This window comes from Schistocerca gregaria, chromosome 1, assembly GCF_023897955.1.
Source record: "Schistocerca gregaria isolate iqSchGreg1 chromosome 1, iqSchGreg1.2, whole genome shotgun sequence".
NCBI classification, from domain to species: domain Eukaryota; kingdom Metazoa; phylum Arthropoda; class Insecta; order Orthoptera; family Acrididae; genus Schistocerca; species Schistocerca gregaria.
The window spans coordinates 765,453,627-765,479,444 of record NC_064920.1 but is presented as its reverse complement, the minus strand read 5'-3'; the positions used below and the strand labels follow the sequence as shown (position 1 = coordinate 765,479,444).

Here is a 25,818-nt window from a genome sequence, read left to right as displayed (position 1 = left end):
GTATTCATTTCTGTGAGACTGTCATAATCTTTGACTTACTTGTAACCGTTTTGGCGTGAATGCGCACAGAGCAGTCTTTGTTTTACTTTGCAGAAGTTAAGTTGTTATTTCGCTTTGTAAAAGAACAGTCAAGTCTTGTGTTTAGTTAAAGTGCAAATTAAATATATGAAGATTGATACAAAACTCTTTTCTTGATGATATGACAATTAAGAAGAAGTATATGTGAATTTACGAGAAGTTTAATAAAAATGTGGATCGTGAACACCAAGTCAAAAATTATTTTTACCATACCATTGTTCTGATCTGGGATTGTTTGATCATTAAGAATTTCCTGAAAAACGCATTTGTTGGGTCTTCAAATATTGCTAAAATACAGATCTGGACCTTCTAGCAGTCAAAGTGGAATCAACCTAGAATCAACAAGATGAGCCATAACAACGTAGACGAAATCTGCGTGGGAATCCATTCAAAATAAGTGCCAAAATTAATGACTTTTTACAGTGACTTCATTATTTCCATTCTGACGATACCATCCACAGTCAATAACTTTGTTGTTGCCCGATAATGCGAACATATGCTACGTGAGTAACATTATTAATCTGATTTCTAACCTACTTTGCAAGTGGTGGTATTGTTAGACAATATAATTAAATTTTTGATTGAAATATCATCATGCACAATAGCTCTATTCCACTTTGTTTCAAACAACCAATTTCGATCAATCAACAAACAGTTCTCTAATATAAAACGACATCAGTTACCGAACAAATGTCAAACTGTGACAACTTGCATCTAGAGCAATGCTGTACACCAAATGCATCAAAACCATAGAATGCAGAATTCCACATAAAGTAATATACGGGATGGGACAGATAAAAAACCCGGTCGAGTGGATACGGTTGAACATGAATGTGTGGATGTAACCACACTACACAGAATTGAAACTTGAAATACATTTACGCAATATTCACGCGGTACAGAGTTGTCAGCAGCTATTAGTCTGGTCGCGGCTCTAGCTAATCACCCAGGTCACCTGATCTGTCAGTTACTTTGAGTTGGGAGCCATCCAGTCTAAGATGTATCGCAACAATCCTCGTGGTCCTCAAGGACTGTGGCGGAATATTTCGGATGAGATTCCAGCAATTCCAGCAGTCCTGCTTCGATCCGCCTTCAGCAACTGTTAACCAAGGGTCAAAAGTGCCAAGAGATGAATAGTAGTCACTTTTAGCATCTTATATAGTTAGTACTGTATTTCCTTTCCTCTACTGTGTTTCTTTGTACCTTGGAACTTTGTTCTCTGGGCCGCTTTTATTTTCTCCACTCTGTACTAATAGGATGAAGCACATGGCTTGACTCCCAATCAGACTAGGTATGTGTTTCACCCCAGTGACAGTCTCGCCATGTGCTTTGTCTTATTAACAGTATGGCCATATGTGTCACCCCATTAACAGTCTGTCAATATGCTTCACCCCATTAACAGTCCAGTAATGTGCTTTCCCACATTAATAGTCTGGCTGTGTTTTGTCCCACTAACAGTCCAGCCTTATGCTTCACTCCATTAATAGTCTGGCCATGCGCTTCACTCCATTAACAGTCTGGCCATGTGCATCGCTCCATTAACAGTCCAGCCACATACTTCACTCCATTAACAGTCTGGCCATGTGCTTCGCTCCATTAACAGTCTGGCCATGTGCTTCGCTCCATTAAAAGTCTGGCCATGTACTTTGCTCCATTAACATTCTGGCCATGTGAGCTTCCTCGTTAACAGTGTTTACCATGTACTTCGACCCATTAACATATGCCTTTTTCGTGAGTTGGGTGCTTTCCTACATTTTGTTGTTTTCGTGCAGTTGGTCTATATAGTTGATTTTGATACCAGTTCTCATGATTTGACACATGCCTTGTAGCTGATGGCCTGTTGTTCGAATGCAACTGGTTGTTTTTAATAAAGTGACATACAGGTATTGTGCAAATCATGATTTTACATAAAATATTTAGAAGCTGTGAATCATCACATCCTTAAAACAGTAGAATTAAATTTATACTACATGTTAGATACACGAAAATACTCTTACCACAGGGGTAGGAATAAATACAATACATGAGTAAAGCCTCCAAAATGATTAGTAACAGTAGAATTAAAATTTGATGACAGTTGCGAAGCATTTGTTTATTTGTAGCTTAAACACAGAGTAAGAAAGCAGTCTATAAAACTTGCTTATGTATGAAAAACGATACGGTTTACAGAAATAATTATCTCAGACCCTGAGAATTCGGAATCATGTAAATCCCCCATGTGCTGCAATCTAGACAATCAACAACACTGAAGAAGATTCGGATATGACATTCCAGAGAAACCTCCCTCCGCACTGTGCGAGTCAAATTCGCACTTACAATCGCTGCTCAAACTTCGTGATAGATTAATAATATGTATAGACAGCAAGTCGAATTCGGAACACCGCCTTTCGCGGACGATGTTCTTAGAACTCGCGACTGATCCTCACAGCTTCTGCCAGTATTTATGTTCTATTTCCAAACTTCATAAAAGCTCTCCTACATACCTTGCCGGATTAGCAGTCTTGGAAGAAACGATATCGCAGAGGTTCAAATGGTTCAAATGGCTCTGAGCACTATGGGACTTAACATCTTTGGTCATCAGTCCCCTAGAACTTAGAACTACTTAAACCTAACTAACCTAAGGACATCACACACATCCATGCCCGAGGCAGGATTCGAACCTGCGACCGTAGCAGTCGCCCGGTTCCGGACTGAGCGCCTTAACCGCGAGACCACCGCGGCCGGCTATCGCAGAGGAATGGCTGCCAGAACTGACTCTGTAAGGACATATCGGGACAACGCTCAATCAAATTAGCAGTGGTACGCATCGTTCTTCGAAGACGGCTTGCACATGATCACAACATATAACAGTGTAATAAACTGAAATGGGAACAGTATCTAAACCCTACGACGCTGTTCTTGACATTCGGGTTTCGATCAATATGTACGAGTAGAGATCGAAGGGCGTATCCCACATCGCTATCGGCCACCAAGCTTTTGTTTGTCCGCTACGCCCCTTAACACTGCAGGCTGCCACAGTGACATACGCAACAACCGGTGTGGAACAGTCTGGAGAGGGACTCGTCAGGCAAGAGATTTTGCCTCTTCGCGCATCAACGATGGCTATCACACGTCTATAACAGACTGAAACGTTTATGTTTTCTGGATGATGGATCATGCCGCGTGACATCCGTGTAACGCATTCAATCCGAAACAGAAAATATCAACAGTCGACGCAGACAGGTACACAATACACAACCAATGCCAGTGTTGAACTAACGCAGCCCGTGAAGGTCATGGGGGAAAGGTAATGACTATCTTGTACAAAGGTCATTTTGTGTGATTCTATACCCTCGCGACGTACGGCTGTCGTATCTGCTGTTGCCATCCACGCATCACTTAATGGCAGAATGATGTGTACGAACCAAAGTGTCACGGTATGGTATTCCCATTGCACCGGGAACGATCAGTCATCTCCGTACACACAGTTCTTGACTAACATCAACTGACCATGCCCATTCCTATTGCACCGGGAACGATCAGTCATCTCCGTACACACAGTTCTTGACTAACATCAACTGACCATGCCCATTCCTATTGCACCGGGAACGATCAGTCATCTCCGTACACACAGTTCTTGACTAACATCAACTGACCATGCCCATTCCTATTGCACCGGAAACGATCAGTCATCTCCGTACACACAGTTCTTGACTAACATCAACTGACCATGCCCATTCCTATTGCACCGGGAACGATCAGTCATCTCCGTACACACAGTTCTTGACTAACATCAACTGACCATGCCCATTCCTATTGCACCGGGAACGATCAGTCATCTCCGTACACACAGTTCTTGACTAACATCAACTGACCATGCCCATTCCTATTGCACCGGGAACGATCAGTCATCTCCGTACACACAGTTCTTGACTAACATCAACTGACCATGCCCATTCCTATTGCACCGGAAACGATCAGTCATCTCCGTACACACAGTTCTTGACTAACATCAACTGACCATGCCCATTCCTATTGCACCGGGAACGATCAGTCATCTCCGTACACACAGTTCTTGACTAACATCAACTGACCATGCCCATTCCTATTGCACCGGAAACGATCAGTCATCTCCGTACACACAGTTCTTGACTAACATCAACTGACCATGCCCATTCCTATTGCACCGGGAACGATCAGTCATCTCCGTACACACAGTTCTTGACTAACATCAACTGACCATGCCCATTCCTATTGCACCGGGAACGATCAGTCATCTCCGTACACACAGTTCTTGACTAACATCAACTGACCATGCCCATTCCTATTGCACCGGAAACGATCAGTCATCTCCGTACACACAGTTCTTGACTAACATCAACTGACCATGCCCATTCCTATTGCACCGGGAACGATCAGTCATCTCCATACACACAGTTCTTGACTAACATCAACTGACCATGCCCATTCCTATTGCACCGGGAACGATCAGTCATCTCCGTACACACAGTTCTTGACTAACATCAACTGACCATGCCCATTCCTATTGCACCGGGAACGATCAGTCATCTCCGTACACACAGTTCTTGACTAACATCAACTGACCATGCCCATTCCTATTGCACCGGAAACGATCAGTCATCTCCGTACACACAGTTCTTGACTAACATCAACTGACCATGCCCATTCCTATTGCACCGGGAACGATCAGTCATCTCCGTACACACAGTTCTTGACTAACATCAACTGACCATGCCCATTCCTATTGCACCGGGAACGATCAGTCATCTCCGTACACACAGTTCTTGACTAACATCAACTGACCATGCCCATTCCTATTGCACCGGAAACGATCAGTCATCTCCGTACACACAGTTCTTGACTAACATCAACTGACCATGCCCATTCCTATTGCACCGGGAACGATCAGTCATCTCCGTACACACAGTTCTTGACTAACATCAACTGACCATGCCCATTCCTATTGCACCGGAAACGATCAGTCATCTCCGTACACACAGTTCTTGACTAACATCAACTGACCATGCCCATTCCTATTGCACCGGGAACGATCAGTCATCTCCGTACACACAGTTCTTGACTAACATCAACTGACCATGCCCATTCCTATTGCACCGGGAACGATCAGTCATCTCCGTACACACAGTTCTTGACTAACATCAACTGACCATGCCCATTCCTATTGCACCGGGAACGATCAGTCATCTCCGTACACACAGTTCTTGACTAACATCAACTGACCATGCCCATTCCTATTGCACCGGAAACGATCAGTCATCTCCGTACACACAGTTCTTGACTAACATCAACTGACCATGCCCATTCCTATTGCACCGGGAACGATCAGTCATCTCCGTACACACAGTTCTTGACTAACATCAACTGACCATGCCCATTCCTATTGCACCGGGAACGATCAGTCATCTCCGTACACACAGTTCTTGACTAACATCAACTGACCATGCCCATTCCTATTGCACCGGAAACGATCAGTCATCTCCGTACACACAGTTCTTGACTAACATCAACTGACCATGCCCATTCCTATTGCACCGGGAACGATCAGTCATCTCCGTACACACAGTTCTTGACTAACATCAACTGACCATGCCCATTCCTATTGCACCGGGAACGATCAGTCATCTCCGTACACACAGTTCTTGACTAACATCAACTGACCATGCCCATTCCTATTGCACCGGGAACGATCAGTCATCTCCGTACACACAGTTCTTGACTAACATCAACTGACCATGCCCATTCCTATTGCACCGGGAACGATCAGTCATCTCCGTACACACAGTTCTTGACTAACATCAACTGACCATGCCCATTCCTATTGCACCGGGAACGATCAGTCATCTCCGTACACACAGTTCTTGACTAACATCAACTGACCATGCCCATTCCTATTGCACCGGGAACGATCAGTCATCTCCGTACACACAGTTCTTGACTAACATCAACTGACCATGCCCATTCCTATTGCACCGGGAACGATCAGTCATCTCCGTACACACAGTTCTTGACTAACATCAACTGACCATGCCCATTCCTATTGCACCGGAAACGATCAGTCATCTCCGTACACACAGTTCTTGACTAACATCAACTGACCATGCCCATTCCTATTGCACCGGGAACGATCAGTCATCTCCGTACACACAGTTCTTGACTAACATCAACTGACCATGCCCATTCCTATTGCACCGGAAACGATCAGTCATCTCCGTACACACAGTTCTTGACTAACATCAACTGACCATGCCCATTCCTATTGCACCGGGAACGATCAGTCATCTCCGTACACACAGTTCTTGACTAACATCAACTGACCATGCCCATTCCTATTGCACCGGGAACGATCAGTCATCTCCGTACACACAGTTCTTGACTAACATCAACTGACCATGCCCATTCCTATTGCACCGGGAACGATCAGTCATCTCCGTACACACAGTTCTTGACTAACATCAACTGACCATGCCCATTCCTATTGCACCGGAAACGATCAGTCATCTCCGTACACACAGTTCTTGACTAACATCAACTGACCATGCCCATTCCTATTGCACCGGGAACGATCAGTCATCTCCGTACACACAGTTCTTGACTAACATCAACTGACCATGCCCATTCCTATTGCACCGGAAACAATCAGTCATCTCCGTACACACAGTTCTTGACTAACATCAACTGACCATGCCCATTCCTATTGCACCGGAAACGATCAGTCATCTCCGTACACACAGTTCTTGACTAACATCAACTGACCATGCCCATTCCTATTGCACCGGGAACGATCAGTCATCTCCGTACACACAGTTCTTGACTAACATCAACTGACCATGCCCATTCCTATTGCACCGGGAACGATCAGTCATCTCCGTACACACAGTTCTTGACTAACATCAACTGACCATGCCCATTCCTATTGCACCGGGAACGATCAGTCATCTCCGTACACACAGTTCTTGACTAACATCAACTGACCATGCCCATTCCTATTGCACCGGGAACGATCAGTCATCTCCGTACACACAGTTCTTGACTAACATCAACTGACCATGCCCATTCCTATTGCACCGGGAACGATCAGTCATCTCCGTACACACAGTTCTTGACTAACATCAACTGACCATGCCCATTCCTATTGCACCGGGAACGATCAGTCATCTCCGTACACACAGTTCTTGACTAACATCAACTGACCATGCCCATTCCTATTGCACCGGAAACGATCAGTCATCTCCGTACACACAGTTCTTGACTAACATCAACTGACCATGCCCATTCCTATTGCACCGGGAACGATCAGTCATCTCCGTACACACAGTTCTTGACTAACATCAACTGACCATGCCCATTCCTATTGCACCGGGAACGATCAGTCATCTCCGTACACACAGTTCTTGACTAACATCAACTGACCATGCCCATTCCTATTGCACCGGGAACGATCAGTCATCTCCGTACACACAGTTCTTGACTAACATCAACTGACCATGCCCATTCCTATTGCACCGGAAACGATCAGTCATCTCCGTACACACAGTTCTTGACTAACATCAACTGACCATGCCCATTCCTACTGCACCGGGAACGATCAGTCATCTCCGTACACACAGTTCTTGACTAACATCAACTGACCATGCCCATTCCTATTGCACCGGGAACGATCAGTCATCTCCGTACACACAGTTCTTGACTAACATCAACTGACCATGCCCAATCTAAAAGGTGACTAACGCTCACGACCGCTACAGCGTGTATTTAAAGCAAAACTGATTTCCATCCTCGTAGCAGGGCTGCTAGCAGATGTAGAAACACACCTACAAACTTTCGTTTGTCACACAATTCCTTCTTGACGTTGCGATGTTTTTTTTTTCCGTCAGTGTATTTAACCTTCGACTTAAACTCTTGCTCTTACTTTTACATTTGGTTTGATGTATATTTAGTTGCGAACTTCGTAGAAGACAGAATTTCGCGGTAGCTCCCGGCAAGGACACTGCTGCGAATACATGTATACCGCCTTAGTCAATTACTGCTGAACACAGATTTACATGTCCTCTGAATTTGTGGGTGTTAGAGGCAGCACAACGTTTAATACACGATTTGTAGCGTTCATTTAGTATTTTCTAGTGTGTCTAGATGTGTTGAGGGACCTAAAGTGCTACAAAGCAAGATTCTGGAGGCCATTGCTGCATCCAGCTCGTAGATTGTCAACTAATGATGTAGCTGTTTAGTTGATTAAAATGGACGCATCGCGTGCCGCTACGGATTTCAATCTCTGAGCCGCCTCCGCCTCCGCCGCTGGCGCTGCCCCACACACGCATTCCCCGCTACAGGAAATGCCGAGGCGCTCCTCGCTTGTTTTCCGCTGAATTCTAAGAACTGGGCCCCCGGCAGAGTTCTAATGCGCCACAACAACACCGAATTGAAAACCGCAGTACTTCGCTAGGCTCGAAATAAAAACAGGGCAATTGAGGAAAGTGCGAGGTCGAGTGGAAAACCGACAAAGGCAGCCGCAGAAGGAACATGTGACGTAGCGCGGGAAAAACTACTGTACCTAAAGGGACGTGAGGGTAACAGAGTGTTATACGACCAGATACATCCAGGTGTACAATGAAATAATGAAACTGAAAAAAATTTAATTAAGATGTGAAGAGACGCAATGCATGATAATGTTTTTGAATACGTAAAGTACTCATCTACGAATCGTGAATTTAGTGTCCTGAAAATGAAATATGACTGGTAGCTAAAAGAGACAATAACTGAACTACATTAATAATTACCTATGGAGTTTATGTTATGGCCTTTGTAAAGGAGCAGGTCAATAGCTCACCTTTCGCAATGTACAGTCCTTTTCGATACATTGAAAGAAATTGATTACTTGATACACATTATAAATTTGCTACCGGTACCCCTAAGTTCGAAGTTGTAATTTCGCGTACCACACAGCTACAAACAGAATATGTGTTCAAATATTAAATCTAACATAAATACATTGATTTTATTATTGTTCAAAACATTAATAATTTTTTACGTGTTGAATTTATTTCGAAATTTACTTATTCCATTTTAATTCCATCTAAAATCATAGACATTAAAGTTAGTTATAAACTTTTAAGAAAAGACTTCGAAGAAAAGGCTATAGATAGGTATTTCATTTGTTGTGTAAAAGAATTTCTGTGACTCATGTGTGATGTCTGTTCTTGTTGGCGAGTTGTGGTTACAAGAAATTTTGAATAAAGTTGGTGGGAAGTTGTTGTTCTCTGTGAGTCCTATGCTAATCTGAATTTCTGACATATTTGAGTGTTGACATTGTGATGTCTCGTAGTGAAGAGAATTAAAGCTCCATACAAAAGGTAAAGTGCGTGCAAGATGTTGTCTTAACATACATATTCTAAACAAAAAACCTAACTGTCCCCCTACAAGGAGAAATATACTTATAGTTGTCGGGCCAATATAACTCCGAATATGGACTGTGAGTTAAATAATGAAAATTACTGAATTAATTTTTATCACAATCTTTATTTTGTGAATAATTCCTCTACTTGTCTTTTTCCTCAGTGACCGAACATACGGCGGGAACATGTGAGAAGAAAAATTTGCGAGGTTTGTTATAAAATTTAGTATTGGATACGAGAAAAAGAGATAGGAACTTGCGGCAAGGTAGAGGTTCGAATAGGTTCGTGAAGTGTGCTCAGCCATAATTAGTAGCGCACTGCCAGGTCCGACACACAGTTTGATCTGGTTATAAGCAGTTTTTGGCATTTTTTAAAATATTGTCACCGTTATTATTGCCATCAGTGCAGCATTGTTGGCTGGAAGACCAAGAGGGGTGGTTCAGCTGACTAATGTGAAAGGATTTTCTTCCTCCAAGCACAGTGACCGCTCTCCTAGCGTTGTTTGAGTTGTGTTGTAAATGTATCTAGAGAGCATAGATGATTGTAATGCCAGCGCGCGGGCGCGTGTATGTGTGTGTGTGTGTGTGTGTAGTATGTTGGCCTTCTTCTGTTGTATGGCACCGGTGTAGAAAGAGACCTACTTCTCTCAAACACCATCATGGGGCCCGCCGAGCAATTGTCCCCACCCAACGGACGAATTACACATCGTCAACCGTGCCACGAGTCTACACCTCATGAGATGTTGACGAGAGGTTTTGAATTTAATCCAGGACGTTGAACCGAAGTTTGGACATCAGGAACTTTATGTCTTCACCACCCCTACATTTGCCATTTGCCTACATTTGCCCTACTTTTTCCAACACCAATATTCGAACCGGATACTTCCCAATCCCCCACCTCACTCCATCAGCCGTAGTCAACGGCCACCACACAGGCTTGCTTCAGCCACCTCGACTGCCGAGACGGTTGTTGTCATCAGTATTCTTCTCCTTACGACAGTAATTTACAGTAATTATGTGTCAATTATTCTTATCAATTGAATAAACCAATATGTAGCTTGCCGGCCGGTGTGGCCGAGCGGTTCTAGGCGCTTCAGTCCGAAACCGCTCTGCTGCTATGGTCGCAGGTTCGAATCCTGCCTCGGCCATGGATGTGTGTGGCTCAGAGCCATTTGAACCATTTTTTAATATGTAGCGTCATATTTGGATGCGAAATTAGCGATAAGAGAGTGACTCAGAGGCCTGACCTTTTAACGTTTTTGTTTGGTTCGCGATGTGACAACATGATAGTTGGTACACTAATGTCGTCGAGTATAATAAACTGAAAAATAGGTGCAGAAACGTAATGACCTCCAACTTAGAAACAGAAAGAGAGGGAGAATGGAGATTAAAGCTCCGTCGACGAGGAGGTCATTAAAGACGGAAGACAAGTGTGAGTTGATGAGATTTGGGGAAAGAATTGGACGGCGTGACTTTCAAAGGCATCATTTCTAGATTTTGCTTTAACAACTTAGGTAAACTGCGGAAAACTAAACTGAAACGGTCGTGCAAGGCTCTGAACGCCGATCCTCCCGAATGTGAGTCTAGAGCCGTAAATAACGCTCTCAGTGCAGAACCAGTAACACATGGTCACTGAACTAGAGAAACAATCACTGTGAGTGCTTCGTAAATACAGTAAGGAAACCGAAATGCTCTCGCTAAAGTTGTGAAAACTTTAATTCAGTTGCGAGATCGACCCGGCATGTACAGAGTTTTACGAGAGCTGTCTGAACAGAAAGGTGGTAGAAAGGACGGTGAGTAGGAGGGAGGGAAGTTGCAGGAAGTGGGGCGGGATTAAGAGCGAAACCTTCTTGCCGCCAAGAGCGCGGCTGCTCAGTAGCCATCCAGCGGGGCAAGTGCTAAGCTTGCGCTAGCACTCTTCTGCCTACAAACAGCATGACGAATAATTCACGTGTTCTGCTGTGTATTACCGACCTTAACGGGATTCTTGATCAAAACATCGAATGGTAAGTCAGGCGCTGGCTAAACAAGATATTTCCCGATTGTGAACGCACTACAACTTGAAATCGATGCTAGAATGATCTCAGCATTAGGAAGGAGTATCATCTCAGATTTTGTGAGGCTCGCTTCTTACGTCGCTGTTTGTTCAATAAAGAAAACACTTTTGAGCAGAACACCGTCTTACACGATTTTCACTTTTACTCGAATATGCCTGGCGGGATTAGCTGAGCGGTCTAAGGCGGTACAGTCATGGACTGTGCGGCTGGTCCCGGCGGAGGTTCGAGTCTTCCCTCGGGCATGGATATGTGTGTTTGTCGTTAGGATAATTTAGGTTAAGTAGTGTGTAAGCTTAGGGACTGATGACCTCGGCAGTTAAGTCCCATAAGATTTCACACACATTTGAACATTTTTTACTCGAACATGTTTCGGTAGTCTTGCACTAACATCCGCATTTCTTTTCTTTTTTTTTGTTTGTTAGTTAGTTACATGTTCCATAGGTCATTTTAACTATTCCTCTATCGAAATCACGTGTAACTATTAAAACGTAGAATACATCGACAATTATGAATAGATAAGAATATGAACACAATTTTCATCGCAAGTTTTTGCAAATACTGCCCTTCAGCTCAACATTTTATTATTGTTATGGTTCTCTGTCTTCGGTGTACCATGTTTTCCAATATATTATGTACTCGGCAATAATTGTGTTTTCTGTTTAACATGCCTTCACTGATAAAGATTATGAATAAAACTCGTAAAACTCAAATTACCCCAAAGTGTTTGTCTAATTACCTTTTGGCACTGATGCTGCGGTTTTTTTATCGCATTACCATGAAAACTCTACAATTTCTTTTGTTCATACTAATCGCATTACCATTGAATCTCTACGATTTTTTATTCATACTAAGATCTAAACGATTTACTATTGCCCAAAAACTTCAAATATCGTCACTGAAGTCTAAAACAAAGAATTTTACGAAGTGACAACTTGCACATTCGTTAAACGTCATAAATGCGTAAATGTTAGTGGTGATTATAGAGCAACATTGTAGCTTTAAACAGTAGTTAGTGAAATTTCTGTATCCATATCAGTGTTGAATTTATAGCCAAACTGATTCTGCTATCTAGATAGCATGTGTACTGCTGATTTAATTGATTGACAGAGCTCCGGCAGAAAAATACAAACGACAATAGTTAAACTGTATGTTCAGTGGCCGACACCTCGTGATATTTTCTTTTCCGGTTTCTCATGGAAACAGATTTTTGGTAGACGTATGGCTCAAAAAATTGTGTATTGCGGTAACTCATACAGCCATCCAGGTATCCCATGAAGTAGCTGAAGTTGCTTAGTGTTCTGTAGTGAAAGTTAGGAACAGAGTATCGTCAAGAAATGGCAAGAAACACATTGTGTGTAATGTTTCTGAAATGGTTTTAGAAAATCATCCTTTACTACCGACAAAGCAGATGTGCCTAAACTACATTAGCAATATGTTGACTCGAGGCACTGTCTCTGTAGTAGTTAGCCTATCTAATGTCCTTCATAGGCAAAAAAAATTGATTTTCAGTAACTCACGTAACGAGTGACCGCATTTAGAAAATTAGGAAGATTCCATAATCTACTTATTAAGAAATATAATCTTACGTTAAAGGTTCAACACAGTAAGATACATATTACAGTAGAGACTGTTTTTATGTCTTGACATAGTGTTAACTCATGGCGTGAAAATCACCCAGCTTGTGCTCACCCAATATCTGAGAATGTTCAAAAGACACGGTTTTGTTACATAACTACTTTCGGTCATAAACAGACCATGTTGAACTGTATTGCGACATAGTATTCAGATGTGACAACCCGTAACCGCTATTAAGCATCAAGTGAAAAAGCAGATCAGCTGGAAACGTGGAGCACATGTAAGAACCGCACATATGGCATACAGTACCTTTTGTGAAGACTTTTCTAACCTTTCTCTTGTTTACACGGTTAAGGTCAAATATTTAACATTAACTCATTTGTAAAGTAATCAGAGTTTTTAAGCTGTTTTATACACAGGGGTTCGACTCTTTAAAGAGCCTGGGTGAAGGGAGAGGGTTGCTAGTATGAACATAAGGGGGGTAAGCTGTCAAGCAGCTATAACAGATCAGGTACTTCAACAGCTAAGTAACAAATGGACTGCTTATACTTTCCACTAGTTATTGAATTATGTTAATTGTCATTTCTTAAGTAGGAAACAATATAGCTAACGCAGAAAGACGACAGGTCCTTGTGTAACATTCATGACTTGAAGCGCAATGAAGTTAAGATTTATAACCTGCCAAGACTTTACTTAACCCGAAGATGTAACGTAAAATATTGACCGCCAAAAAGTGAGTGGTAAGATACAAGCTTTTCCTGTTGATCTATAATACCGAATAAAAATTGACGGAAAAATATGGAGGATTAATAACATATACCTAGCAACTGAACTTTCATGAAGGATCTTCTTTTGATTTTAGAACTTGGAATATACCTAGAGATGAATAACAAAAGACAAATTGTGATCCGTTTCAAAAATGGTTCCATAGTGCATTAACCATATTAGAGCCCTCCAGCGTTATACTCGACTGACAACAGCAGTTAAACACCTAGCAAGGAATGATCCGATGACGACGTACTTTCATACAAATACATACCATCAGAGGACATGTAACTGATTGGAGTAGCAATCATCTTGAGCCGGGCAGAAGTGCTAATAGAATGCAATTGTGTAGTCACCGAATAACTCCCTTTTCAGCCCTCACAGATTGAGCCAAGTATACACGAAAACCATCTACATTATTTTGGGATCTGCTCACAGCTAATTTCTATTTTGCTATAAGGTTCATTTTGCCTTCCGTGGCTCGTTAACAGAGTAATCGCATTTTGCTTGATTTCTTACCACCATCTGCCTTTATATTTGCATAGTATTGCAGATGTCTATGGTATGCGTGGTGTGTCTTGTTTGGAAACACATCTCTTCCATTCACTCACGGAACTAACCGAACACGATATTATTTCACTAGGACCCCCGTGGCCGTTATCGGTAACACGAAATGATGTTAGAGTAAAGAAGCAGAGTGGAGACTAAGAAAACTCATCGTGTTGTGAATTATTTCAAATTACTTGTGCATATACTCTCAAGTGACTCGGCATGCCCCCGTGAAATATCACGATAAAAACTTCAGGTAAGCCGACCAACGCGCCCTCATTCCCAGGTGAAATAATACTGTGGTCAGCTATTACTAGCTGTTGTCGACTCTTTACTCTCCAACCTCAAGTTTGTCTTCCGGGACTCTTTTCACAGCAGTGTTTGTTGTACGTTAGCAGTGATACCCAGCAGTGTGGGTAGGTTTATTGATGAAGAGTTTGCCTATATAGATCTCGTGTACAGTTTTTTTTCCGCCGGAGAAAAAACTCTTACCTAGCCATCGAAAAAATATGATTACAATGTGAAGAAAACACGAAATACATCTTTGCAGATATAAGAGCTCAAGCTGTCACGATTCTGTCCACCATAAATTGTCGACAAACCGATTTAGAAGTAAATTAGACAGTTTTGATCTATAAGTTCCCACGATTTCTGCAATTTCATCACAAGCCAAACATAAAAATGAAATACTTGTACCATTTAAACCTACAGATTTTATCCAATACTCTTCAGAAAATTAAGAGTTACTTTATGAAGGAGAATCTCTTTGGTAAACAAAAGACGCGAAGTTTGAGGGAGGTGTATATCCCTTACTTTTTCAAAAAGTTCAACCCTCACAGACGAACGTGGGACACGAAAACAAATGTGGTTTAATATCAGCTTGCGAGACAGAGTCACTCAACCTGCTGGAGAACTGTAAATGCTGATGCGATTTAAAGGAAGAAGGAAATAGGCGTGGTTGAAGCGGAGTGGAATGATAGTGGAATCGTGTGTGCGTTCACCGGAAATAAGCGTTTGGCGTCATTGGCCGGGAGGCCCCATGTGGGGCAGGTCCGGCCGCCGTGTAGCAGGTCTTATTACATTCGACGCCACATTGGGCGACCTGCGGGCCGGATGGGGATGAAATGATGATGACGACAGCACAACACCCAGTCCCTGAGCGGTGAAAATCCCCGACCCAGCCGGGAACCGAACCCGTGCCCGTCACGCTGACCACTCAGCTATCGGGGCGGGCTGTGAGTTCACTGATACAGTGGCAGAGTAGAATCACAACGCTGCACCTAGTTGTTTCTGGAGCGACGGGAACACGGCATACTACTGTTGCATATTTACATAGGCGCCTACAGAAACTGGATCTTTGTGTGTTATGGAGATCGCGTTATTACAGACCTTGTCACTTTTGTTACTCTATATCCGTGTGTAATGGTCCTGCTCGTATAGCGTAACGCACAGAAAGCTAACTTAAAAGACAGGGAATCAGCCAGACCCGGATCGAATACGCACGGCTGAGAGCACCTTATTGTAGTTTTCACTCAGTTTTCTACGAATGATTAGGCAAGTACCGGACTGCTCCCCTATTTTCGCCTCAGAAAGTACAACACACAAACAAATACAGTACCATCACATTAAGAGCAAAGTTTACACAATTCCCAGAGAGCGCACGTGACTTTAGTCTGACGATTGCGGCAACAGATAAGGCATTGGAACGCAATATTAAATTTAAAAAAAAACTTACATGATCCCACATGTAATTGAGTCCATAGTAGATGGGGATTACCACTAATTGAAAGACGGAGAATTACAATACTGCCCATTAAAATTGCTACGTTACGAAGATGATGGGCTGCAGACGCGAAATTTAACCAACAGGAAGAAGATGCTGTGATATACAAATGATTAGCTTTTCAGAGCATTCACACAAGGTTGGCACCGATGGCGACACCTACAACGTGCTGACATGAGGAAAGTTTCCAACCGATTTCTCATACGCAAACAGCAGTGACAGACGTTTCCTGGTGAAACGTTGTTGTGATGCCTCGTGTAAGGAGGAGACATGCGTACCATCGCGTTTCCGACTTTGATAAAGGTCGGATGGTAGGCTATCGTGATTGCGATTTATCGTATCGCAACATTGCTGCTCTCGTTGGCCGAGATCCAATGAATGTTAGCAGAATATGGAATCTGTAGGTTCAGGAGGGTAATACGGAACGCCGTGCTGGATCCCAACGGCCTCGAATCACTAGCAGTCGAGATGACAGGCATCTTATCCGCATGGCTGTAACGGGTCGTGCAGCCACGTCTCAAGCCCTGAGTCAACAGATGGGGACGTTTGCAAGACAACAACCATCTGGACGAACAGTTCGACGACGTTTGCAGCAGCATGGACTATCAGCTCGGAGACCGTGGCTGCGGTTACCCTTGAGCTGCATCACAGACAGGAGCGCCTGCGATGGTGTACTCAACGACAAACATGGGTGCGCGAACGTCAAAACGTCATTATTGCGGATGAATCCAGGTTCTGTTTACAGCATCATAATGGTCGCATCCGTGTTTGGCGACATCGCGGTGAACGCACATTGGAAGCGTGTATTCGTCATCGCCATACTGGCGTATCACCCGTCGTGATGGTATGGGGTGCCATTGGTTACACTGTTGTAACCGCAGAAAAGCCAAGTCTAAATGCAGTTGTTCTCAGACGATACACCAGAAATCATACGGGGAGATAGAGTTAACAGGGGACGCCAGGCGTGTCAGAGGGGTCACAAAAGATGACGCAGCCAAATAGCCGAGGCGGCGGTCCAAGCGGCCAGGCAGCTGCGCGTGATAAGCAAGGAAGCAGACTCAGCTATTAAGATAAACAGGGCGCTCTGGGCAGGTCCCTTAATAAACAATAACTTGCAGTATCAATACTCTTGGCTAGAGGGAGAAGTCTGGGAGCGGAGAGAGAAAGAAAGAGGGCCCTAGGTGGGGACCGCACTACGTCATGAGGAGCCAATGAAGGGCTCAGGACGCAGTGCGTGACCATATAGGGAGAGGCCCCTCTACCCCTCCACCCAGCTTCTGAAGAAAAGTACTGAAGTTAATACTAAAACAATCCCTAATAAGGAAAAGTTGCACTCGACGCTACGTCATGCCAAGCGCTGGCGGGGTCGAAGGGGAAGAGCTAACAAAACTCGGAGGCACGCCGCTCCGGAGCTCTCTCTCTCGGGTTTAGGCAGCGACGGTAGTCAGCGTGAGTAGCAGCCGACTTGGGCTGAGGGCGGGCTGCAGGCAGACAGTTGGAGATAGTCGCCGATGAGCGTTTAGGCAGCGACCGCAGGACTCTGACGTAGGGTGCTAGTGTGGGCAGCAAAGTGCTGGAAAGTTCTATCAGGCAGCCAGAACGGTGGAAGTCAGTCACCGTCTCTGTAATGGGCTTGGCTATTCTGTAGGTACAATCACTACGCAGTTAGGGTGATCTGTATTCTTTATGAATAAATTAGAACTTTTATAACGTCCATACGAGTTTACTTCTACCAACATCCTAGCCTTGTACCTTCACACCAGGGAATTTAACATCTTAGCCAGATCAAAAGTCTCCCTCTCAATTAGGTCAACCGGCTAATTCCCGTCTACGAACCGTGTCGCTCAATCCCTCGCAAAACCCACGCTTGGGACGCGACAACACGTCTCGGTCACCTCTTGTTCGCATTTATGGCACTTTGAACAGTGGACGTTACATTTCAAATGTATTACGACCCGTGGCTCTACCTTTCATTCGATCCCTGCGAAACCCTACATTTCAGTAGGATAATGCACGACCGCATGTTGTAGGTAATGTACGGGCCATTCTGGATACAGAAAATGTTCAACTGCTGCCGTAGCCACCACATTCTCCAGATCCAATTGAAAACGTCAGGTCATTGATTACCGAGGAAGTGGCTCGTCACAATACGCAAGTCACTATTCTTGATGAACTGTGGTATCTTGTTGAAGCTGCATGGGCAGCTGTACCTGTACACGCCATCCAAGCTCTGTTTGACTCAATCTCTATGCGTATCAAGGCCGTTATTACGGCCAGAGGTGGTTGTTCTGGGTACTGATTTCTCAGGATCTATGAACCCAAATTGCGAGAAAATGTAATCACATGTCAGTTCTAGTATAATATATTTGTCCAATGAATACCCGTTTATCATCTGCAATTCTTCTTGGTATTGCAATTTTAATGGCCAGTAGTGTACATTCATCGGATACTATGTTTCTTCGCTTTGCGAAGTGCACAATTTTACATGTATGAACATTTAAAGGAAGTTGTCAGTATTTGTACCACTTTGAAATCTTATCAAGGTAGGACGGAATATTTGTACAGCTTCGTCAAGTTTGCATTTCACTGTAGATAACTGCATCATCTACTAACAGTCTGAGGTAACTCTGCAAGATCATAAATATACAACATGTACAGTAAGGGACTCAATAAACTTGGGTATCAAATGGAACTGTTTGGTTCCATAGATCTTTTCACGTCTCATATATATATATATATATATATATATATATATATATATATATATATGATGAATAAAGGCTGGTATTCGAACCCGGATCTCCTGCTCAAGTAGGTAGACTTGCTAACCAATATGCCACTCTGGTATAATGGCTTTGCACAACTGTACGGTCTATCCTAGAGCAGCCTCCCACCTAAATCCTAATTTCCATTCACGTCTCAGCCCCTTTGTATTCCCCCTAAACTCGAACGGCTTGGGTTCCAGGCAGGATCTCTCATTTCGTCTATGCTAAGGTTCTACTTCAGTACAACTGGAGAAACTCTGCAACGCTGTGCGACTGTACGGGGAATACCAAGGGGGCTGAGGCGTGGTTCAAATGGCTCTGAGCACTATGGGACTTAATATCTGAGGTCATCAGTCCCCTATAACTTAGAACTACTTGAACCTAACTAACCTAAGAACATCACACACATCCATGCCCAAGGGAGGATTCGAACGTGCGACCGTAGCAGTCACGCGGTTCCGGACTGACGTGCCTAGAACCGTACGGCCACTGCGGCCGGCGGCTGAGGCGTGAATGGGAATTTGGATTGAGAAGGGACGTGTACTAAGGTAGTCCTTGCAGCCGTGCAAAGCCGCTGTTCCAGAGTGGTGTAGTGGTGGTTAGCACATCTGATTCATGGTACGAATCGCAGCCTTCGTAAATATTTTCATTCGTCACTTCAGTCTACATACATACACTCGCGTATACACTTAGCCACCAGTCTGCCAGGGCATAATAACAGCTACTTCGCTGTGGACCTGTTGTCGGCGTGTGGATTGTCGCAGTGGTTGTTGTTAAGTTCTGATAGCGTACGGTAAGGAAACTTTTTTTTAATAAGGTCCCTAGACATTTGTTTCTTCTTCCTTCTTTTACACCTGATTGAAACCAGTGCGCATATACTGAGCCGAAAGGCTTGTGGCTGAAACTCCGTGGGCACGGCCGTCTCGAGCAGGCGAGCGGTGCAGGGCCTCGGCGGCTATTAAGCCACCTGCGGAACGGAGGCGAGTAGCGCTTTGTCCGCGGAGCGGCAGGTGTGACGTCACGAGGCGGCGGTCGCCCGCGGCGCCGGCGTGGATCAGCGTGCGTGTAACGGAGAGCAGAGGAAGGGAGAGACAGGGAGAGGGAGAGAGACGGGGGGCTGCCAGGTGTGGCCCGCAGCTGCGCTCCCACGGCAGCCTCAGCCTCTGCACGGCCTGCTGATTCACGAGGCCCCCGGACCGCGGGCCGCTCTTAAAGGCCACAGCTCGCAAACAATTCCCTGTGCCCACTCGCCTCTCAGCTTTCCGGTATATCGTATCGTGCCAACCGCCATATACAGGTATTTCGCAACTTAACAATAGTAGGAGAACGTGAGTTATACCATTTCGTTTACAGGCCACAAGTGGGCCATCGGGACCATCCAACCGCCGTGTCATCTTCAAGGAGGATGCGGATAGGAGGGGCATAGAGTCAGCACACCGCTCTCCCGGTCGTTATGATGGTATTCTTGACCGAAGCCGCTACTATTCGATCGAGTAGCTCCTCAATTGGCATCACGAGGCTGAGTGTACCCCGAAAAATGGCAACAGCGCATGGTGGCCTGGATGGTCACCCATCAAGTGCCGACCAAGCCCGGCAGCGCTTAACTTCGGTGATCTCACGGGAACCGGTGTATCCACTGCGGCAAGGCCGTTGCCCTGAGTTGTACGCATCCTCTGAAGTAATACCTAAATTTTAGTATAAGGGAGGCGAAGCAACTGATGCTGCGGAAACTCGGAAGGAAACGATCGGTGGAGGTGTAAGCGAAGTGTCAAGATATTGTGAGTGTCCTCAGGAACTCTAAGATAAGTGTAGCGAGATTCCTTGCGGTGCTCCGGCTGTCTTAGTGCATCGGTTCAGAGAGTCCTGGGAGCTCTAATAAATTAACTGGTAGCTTAGATAACAGGCTTGCTGTGCCATGGGAGTTGAACCACTACTTCGAAAATGCCACGACCGAGTAAGTGACCAGGGTGTGACCTAAGGAGTCTTCATAGGAAAAATGGTTCAAATGGCTCTAAGCACTATGGGACTTAACATCTGAGGTCATCAGTGCCCTAGACTTAGAACCAAGTAAACCTAACTAATCTAAGGACATCACACACATACATGCACGAGGCAGGATTCGAACCTGCGACGTAGCAGCTGCGTGGTTCCGGACTGAAGCGCCTTGAACCGCTCGCCCACAACAGCCGGCTCTTCGTAGGAGAAGATTTGCACAGGAGAACATTTACTCTAGTCACGGACGATTGCCGGCCGGTGTGGCCGTGCGGATCTAGGCGCTTCAGTCTGGAACCGCGTGACCGCTACGGTCGCAGGTTCGAATCCTGCCTCGGGCATGAATGTGTGTGATGTCCTTAGGTTAGTTAGGTTAAGTAGTTCTAACTTCTATGGGAATGATGACCTAGTATGTTAAGTCCCATAGTGCTCAGAGCCATTTGAACCACTGACGACTGTTGGTTTACTTTCGTATCTGGGAGTTAGGTAATTGTATAAGGAGAGGGGGGAGGCGGTAGTATCAGAGAGAAAGACTTGAACAAAGCGTAGGAATTGGCGAGCGGGACAGCGAAGACACTGGAGAAATGATGAGAAATCGCAGGCTTGAGCATCCGAAAGTAAACCTCTAAATCATTTCGTCTGTATTAGACACATGTGTTTGGGTGTGGAATACTGAGGCGCTGTATCGTAGGAGGGACTAGTAACAGAGAACTGTCAAATAGTTTTTCGATAGCAGAGAAGCACGCGCTTCGACTGAAATACGTTTCCAGTGCGATAGCGGCGCTCGTAAGCATGACATAAAGCGTGATTACATAAGGGCCGATAAAAAAAATTTCCTTTAGAAGGCCGTACCGTTCACAATCGGTTCGCCAATCAGGCAAAATTGCCGTGAGCACTGAGGCAATCATCCCATCGACGCACCAGAGTAAAGATGCCCTTTTGGTAAAATACCGTGTTCTGCTGCGTGAAGGAGTCCGTAACTGCCTTCTGCATGTCCTGGGCCGACAGGAATCTACCCTGGAAGGCCTTTGTCAAGGCACCGAAGCCGTGATGAGCACATGGGGAGAGATCAGGACTATATCCGCGTGATCGAGTGTCTGCCACTTGAGTTGACATTTGGGATATGGGTGCCTGCGTTATCACCCCTTTCGCACTTTTCCACAACGGTGGTCTTCTACAGACATGCAGCCCCATACGCATTCTCCGGCGGATGTCTACAGGCATTTGTCCTTCGACAGCTAAGACAGGAAAAACAGCACGTTGGACCAGTTAGAACGCATCTGATATCAATGTCGCCATGTATCACGTTTCCAGATGTATCGCACACACGTCGAAAAGACTCGAATGCCACATTAATCTCTTTCTTACATTTCGGTGCTTATATACCAAAATTGGAGTCGCGATACGTTGCATATACGCTGCAGCAACGCCGTCGAACGGCACCATTTTGATCGCCCCGTATACTTTCCTAAGTCGACATGGTCCGCAGGTGTTTTAAAGTAAATAAAGTTTATTTCGTAGTTCTATTTAAATTCATGTGTTCCCTTCACCGTAGTTAACCGTACTTTGGGACACTTGAGTAAAACCTTTATTATGCAATGGTTGTCCAATTGACAATCTCCCTCCACTTCACCGATCCAATGAAGGGGCTTCGGATCATCGAGACTCATACAATATTGCAGCGCCTGCGTTGTTCAAAAATACGCTGTGAAGTTCCTTCGAACATGCACTGCGGCGACTACGGTCTTGATGATATACATTAAATGTATTCACAGTTGCCAGTATGGAAGATCATCAGCTGTGTAATGGAATGACGAGTATGAAAATTTGTGCCGGACTCGTACTTAAACCCGGATTTCCTATTTATCGCCAGTGGTCGCCTTACCATTTGGCTATCCAAACGCGATAGGCGGCCACACCTAAACTTCCGTATGTCGTCAACCATGTGACTATAACCTTTACTGATACATTCGTTATGTGTATTCCCATACGGGAAAGACATTTTACTTGAAAGTCACTTGGCCGGTGTCGGCGGATGGATACAATGTTGCAGTGACTGTGTTCTTTATCCGCCGACACCGGGCAAACGACTTTCAAGTAAAATGTCTCCCCTGTGAGGGAATATACACAGCTGATGTATGCGTACAGAATGTAGACACATAATGGACGACATATGAAAGTCTGGGTCTAGCCAGGAGTCGTGTTCGGATAGCCGAATAGTAAGGCGACCCCTCGCGATAAGTGGGAAATCCGGGTTTAAGTACGAGTCCGGCACAAATTTTCATAGTCGTCATTCCATTATACAGCCGATGGTTGTCCATATTCGCAACTGTGAACACATTTAATATACATAGCGACTGAAGTAGCCCGATGCCTAACAACGTCTAGTAGGTTGACAGGCCTGTCTCGGAGAGTTTTCAATGTAAATTGAGCCTCATAGCCCAAATATACACTCTGTGACGCATGGAGAGAGCCAAACACCCAGAAGAAATGGGATGGTGTATTATGTTGAGGACGATACAGATCAGCTGCGAAGTGCTGTAGGCGTACTAATGTTTACATACGATTGGCCACAAATCAGGAACCTATATCATTCCATGTAAACATCCCGTATGTACGAATATCTACAAAACGATAATGTTGAGCCGGCCCTGTGGCAGAGCGGTTCTAGGCGCTTCAGTCCGGAACCGCGCTGCTACTACGGTCACAGGTTCGAATCCTGCCTCGGGCATGGATGAGTGTGGCCAACGTTATTGTGACACCGTACTCCTTACCCATGTGCGTCTTTTCAGCGTATATTCAGCCCTCACTTCATTTTTATGGAATAGATGCAGGACCTCTTGGAACGAGAGGACACTCGGTAGATGAACTGGCCTGCCTGTTCCACCGCCCGAAATCCCATTGAGCACGTGTGGGATGCGCGGAGCCACTTCTTGCAGTCGGTCCACATGCATCAATGACCACTCAGCAGTTGGACGCTCTAACAGAGGAACTCCAGGCCCTACCAAAACAACTTATCAACCCCATGGCCAGCGTGGGTGCACGGTGCACAGCATGCATTGCTGTCCGTAGTGATCACACATCCTATTAAGAACCACGTTTCGCCTTTTCTAATGTCCAGGCAACCATCAAAAATCAAGCTGGCTTCAGTGTATTTGAATAAAAATGACATTTCTAGCCATCTTTTTCTTTTTTTTCTTTCTTTTTTTTTTCGAGTGCCGTAGAGCTTTTTCACTTGGCAGTGACGCAATATGCGAAAGTTACTTTCGTCCTGAAGTTGATCACACCAGTGGGTGACCAAGTCCAAAGTAATTTGAAGCTACAATAGTAGATGTTTTGCAAGATCATTCAACACAAATACACAGCGCGATAAAAGAAGGTATTCTAGAGTTTGTGAGATGATAGTGTGAGCCAAAACAAGAAAAAGTTTCCACTATACTCTCATTCTATAGTACAACGCTTAAGAGTTACGAGCACTTGTTAATCTTCGTTAGTGCGAAACGGAACTATTCTACTGAAAAGTGCTCATAACTCTTAACGTATGCGTCTTAGAGCCCATGATTACTGGCCATTTTTTCCTTGTTCTGGTTCATACTGCCACCTCTCAAAATATGGATTACTTTGCTTAACACGCTGCACAATTGGTTAACGGTAATACGCCCCTGCCACGCATAATGCCTCATACGATTTAGTTGTGGTAGTCATAACGAAAAGAAGAAGACCTGACAGCAATCCCAAACCTTTCCCAAAGCGATGTTTCTCCACACACAACCTTACTTAGGGTAAGCTTTAATTTCACACTGACATATTAATGTTGTATGTCACGCACCTGATAAGGGGAACCCACACCAAAAGAGACATTTAATGCAATTACCACGTTATCTTATCATAACCAGTAGCGACTTAATAATCGTCATATTGAGGTGAGTGGTTCTGTTGTAAATGTATTACCATGTGTCTGAAACAAATCTTATTACTGTCTTACCCGCATACGATAATACATTTAGTTACTTCATCAAATGGTACATCAAAAGAGAGTCATACAAAATGTGATTACTTTCTGCAGTGTTGCGGCATAGTGAAAATCCGATGAAGTTTTGCACAGGTATGTTGGGCAGTGTCTCTTGTATGCCCGTTAATCGCGTTACGTCCTTCTTTTTAGTCCTGAGCACACAGGGAGCACATAAAGATATCTAGAACCATAGTGTCTCCCACCAAGTATGAGGGCCTGGTGAGATATTTCGCCTGATCTATGCAGCCAACATTACACAGCTGTCTTGCGTTTTCTTCTCTCAGCCGCATTCTGCAGGGGCAATGCAGATGCTCCTACATCGTTTTCTATTGGAAATGTTTGATTACCCACAATACAGCCCGTAATTGTCTCGGTCTGAGTTTCATCTCTGCTCACATGAACCGCTGGCTATGAAGACAACGCTCTGTAGGCCAGCGTAGAGAATTGGCGGAAAGCACTGGCGGCGGTCTTCTATGACGAGGGTGTTGGAAAGTTGGTACAACGCTCCGACAACTGTATAAGTTGGAACGGCGACTATATAGAGAAGTATTTGGATAGTGTAGCTAACTCCCGCAAATAAAATGTTTCTGACTTTTCACTGTGGTTTCCATTTAGCGACCGATCGGAACTTACTTTCTGGACAACCCTTGTATAGCAACGTGTCAAAAAGTGGAAAAAGCTGGATGGTTGTAACATAATTTACGATTAGGAATTATCTTGTTTCGTGACCAGAAAGGCATACATTACTATGAGTAGCCATGATAACTCCGTATGCCCGCACGAGATGCTACTGATAGAAATATGATCTGTTGTAATGTGGTCACCCTTGTCTA

The 25,818-nt window shown here is 44.5% G+C and overlaps 1 protein-coding gene and 1 pseudogene across 2 annotated transcripts in view; one reads left to right on the top strand and one right to left on the bottom strand.

Moving 5' to 3' along the window:
- Positions 1–25,818, top strand: part of LOC126268104 (uncharacterized) — a 634,297-nt gene that overhangs the window by 398,474 nt on the left and 210,005 nt on the right. The gene's annotated exons all lie outside the window — the stretch shown is intronic.
- On the bottom strand, positions 20,520–20,636 carry LOC126291169 (5S ribosomal RNA; annotated as a pseudogene).